Source organism: Brienomyrus brachyistius, unplaced genomic scaffold (genome assembly GCF_023856365.1).
Source record: "Brienomyrus brachyistius isolate T26 unplaced genomic scaffold, BBRACH_0.4 scaffold93, whole genome shotgun sequence".
NCBI lineage: Eukaryota > Metazoa > Chordata > Actinopteri > Osteoglossiformes > Mormyridae > Brienomyrus > Brienomyrus brachyistius.
The window spans coordinates 523,751-527,292 of NW_026042368.1; the positions used below are offsets into that span (position 1 = coordinate 523,751).

Consider the following 3,542-nt stretch of genomic DNA (forward strand, 5'->3'; position numbering starts at 1 on the left):
CTAATTTCCATTTTAAAACTAAAGGCAAGTAAACTGTCTGTTTGTTAGCAAGCTCTGTGTTTTTTGTGGTTTCACAGACATACTGCTGTCAGGTCATGGTTACAGAATATATCATATTTAGTTTCATGGTCTTTCCTTCAAGCAGTCTGGAGTGGAAGCAGAAGACTTCCTAAAAAATAAGCAGGGAAATCAGCGGCAACACCTGAACAAAAGAGATTCAGTGTAAGTATCACACAGTCCTGGAAATAGAAACTAAAGTGGACAGAGCTGTTAGAACACAGACAGTACAGGTGGAAGTAGAATCAGCAGAATAAGTGGTTATGACATCAGAAATACTGCTACCATTCATTCTGCTCATTCTATGTCCACCTGCACTCCTCTCTATTCTAACGTTTTTGGTGCAAAACTGATATCTTTCTTTTCTCTACACGTCTCCACCAGGCTGCTGTAAGATCATCCCTGGGTGCATCAAAAATGTGGACCACTGCCTGCAAGGGAGCGGAAATTGACTGGAACCCTGTCATAAGCAAAAGCTGTACCTCATAAAATTGTTTAAAATCAATATTTCTAATCAAATAGTTTAATTTTTCTATTTTACCTTTTTACCACATAAAGAACAATTAGGGCTTAAAATTTCAATTCACAAGGTAAAACACCAAATAAAGTGTTTTAACAGAATATTTCATGTAATTTCAAGGTCACAGCAGAGTTGCCCTGTAGCCTCGTCGGCAAAGAGCAGGAAATTCTGAAAAAAGCCTTAAAAATGCTCCGAAACAGGAGGGAGGACCTCCGAAGGTCAGGAAAGGTAATACATACTGTACATAGGGAACCTGCAAGCAAGTTAAAATTATTCAAGCCCCCTGCAGTCAAATTAAATCATGAATGTAATGTCCGGAATACAGACCTAGTCAGCCAAGGCTGAATAATGTTCCTGTTCATGTTCTGCTTCACTTTCCTGGCTTCTCATGTCGTGGCAAAACTTCATTTCTACTGATTCCATTGTCTAGAAGAGAGAAGGACTTCAGCTTCACTCCAACGGTATGTAGCTTTTCTGTATTTATACCTTATCATTGTGTAATATATATAGTCATACGTTTCATAATTTAGCTTCTAAAATATTGTGCAATCACCAGCCCAACTGATTTTTTTGCCATCTTAATCCTCTCAGGATCAGTACAGTATATGTGCAAACATGTTTTATGTGTTTACAGACGTGTAAGACTAATGAAAAAAGGTGGGAGAACAGTGGCCCTTGGAGGTAAAATGTGTTTTTACATTTTCCCAGTCCTGCTGCATGATTCACTGTACTGCAGTGTCAGGTTTCCCATTGCTCAGCACACCTAATTTGGCTAAAGAACTTGATGATGTTACGATGATCAGTGTGTTGGCCAGTGAAACTGACAATGTGCTGAATTTTGGGAAATTTTGAAATGTATTATAAACACAGTATATTAATCTGCACAATGTAGCAAAACAGTCTGAAACGTAACTGAGATACAGAGGTTATACACTGATCAGCCATAACATGTGAAGCGAATAACATTGATTATTTGGTTACAGTGGCTTCTGACTGTGGGGGGGTTATATTAGGCAGCAGGTGGATGCTTTGTCCTTGAAGCTGATGTGTTGGAAGCAGAAACAATGTGCAAGTGTAAGGATGGGAGTGACTTTGATATGGGCCATTTGGTGATGGCTAGAGAGCTGGATCATAACCCCCAGCTCTTGTGAGATGGTCCTGCAGTGGTCAGCAGGTTCATGGTGGGGCCCAGGCTCACCTTTGCCGCCAAAATAGCCATGACTCATCAGGGCGTGGATTCCTCTAGACCTCTGGAGGTTTGCTGTACTATCTGACATGTAATGAGCCTCCGTCACCCGTTCACATATTTCCCTACAGTTTTGGAGATGCTGTGACCGAATCATCAAGCCATCACAACTTGGCCCTTGTCACTCAAATCTTTAGGCTTGTCCACTTTTCTGCATCCCAGTATATCCTACACATTGCTTATTTGCTGCCTAATAGGTCCCACCTACTAGCAGGTGCCACTATTACCAGGTAATCAATATTATTCACCTGTTAGTGGGCGCAGTGTTTGACAAATACAGTTTAAAATATCAGTCATTTAACCTAATTCTGAAATATTAAATGTGGACTGGAAATAATGGAAGCTATTGCTTGTGTGGAGTGAACTGAACTTAATTTTGAACAATGTTTCAAATGGCTACATACCTGAAATGTTTGTTGTTTCTTGTAGAAAGAACAGAAGCACTTGAGGTTTGCCTCCAGGACATCACACCTCCTATTAAGCACCGTTACAAAGTAATTTCCTTGAAATATCATCAAAATATTTTTTTTCTGGACAGCTCTAAGACTGGGTTTCCGTGGGACATTATTAGGATTAGAAGTAATTAAACCAATTTGGTCTTACATAGCATTAAAAATGGTTTAATTGACAAACAACGCCTTAAATGGCTTTAAAAAGCATGACGTTTTATTGTCATGTACATTAAACATTTAATATACACACAGGACCAGTTGGCTAAATTCTCCAACCTGTGATTGGCTGGTTTGTGATGCTTGTGGATATCACTGTGCTCTCAGAATGGAGCAGTGTTGTGCAAGTTCACACTTTTCATGATCTAGTTCAAAGTTCAGTTCATACATGCTCAAAGTGAACTGTTCACATTCATAGCTCACAATTTAAATTTTTGAACTAGTTCAAAGTTCAGTTCATTTTATTTTTAGGTGCAATATATAGTCTAAATCAAAATTTATTTTGTTTTAACATACATCTATAACCTACCTACATTCTTGCATATATGGACATGTATAGACAAAGGACACAAAATATGATTCTTATTCATGGTTTATTTATCTCTTGCCCCAATACTAGACAAGGGAAGGAAAAGAAAAGTACTGTAAACACATATCGGCATCATATCCATCTCAAATGAAAACTAGACAGAACAGAATATTTATTATTCAGCAAAATATCTCTTTAGTTTTATTAAAAAAAAAAAAAAAAACTCTCACGCTTCTTGAAGGTGTGTGGCACCATCTCACTGAACTATTAAAAATAAAAACTTTCACATACAGAAGCCATTGTTGTAGTAAGTAATGAACACTCCACAGACCATGCCTACGGCTTCAGTCCAAACTGTTTTTTGTTCACGTTTAACAGCAGTTGCTTTTCAAAGTTGGCATCTCCCAATCGGTTTCTCCTGGGCCTAAATATCTGGCCACCAGTATTGAAGAGTCTCTCCACTGGAGCACTTGATGGGATTGCTGTGTTATATTTGATGAAGAGCTTCTTCAGTTTGGGCAGCAGCATGTATTCAGTAAACTCGTCAGTGGTTGGGGCGTCCAGATAGATGTCCACCTCAGACTTATTGACAGCTGATGGGCTTTGCTTGAACTTAAAAAAGGATGAAGCACTCTTTTTCCCCTCTAGGTCATCAGGGGGTTAAAATAAAGGTTTGGATGAGGGGGCGGCATGCCGTCAGACCTGGTGTAGCTGTAGGCTTTGAACTCTCATCCAACAGAC

The 3,542-nt window shown here is 39.1% G+C and overlaps 1 long non-coding RNA gene across 1 annotated transcript; it reads left to right on the top strand.

Moving 5' to 3' along the window:
• Positions 1–394: 394 nt before the first annotated feature.
• LOC125727331 (uncharacterized) lies at positions 395–2,323 on the top strand. Its single transcript, XR_007388697.1, has 4 exons — positions 395–805; positions 1,008–1,038; positions 1,212–1,258; positions 2,253–2,323. It is a non-coding gene; the product is annotated as an uncharacterized LOC125727331 (long non-coding RNA).
• The last annotated feature ends 1,219 nt before the right edge of the window (positions 2,324–3,542 follow it).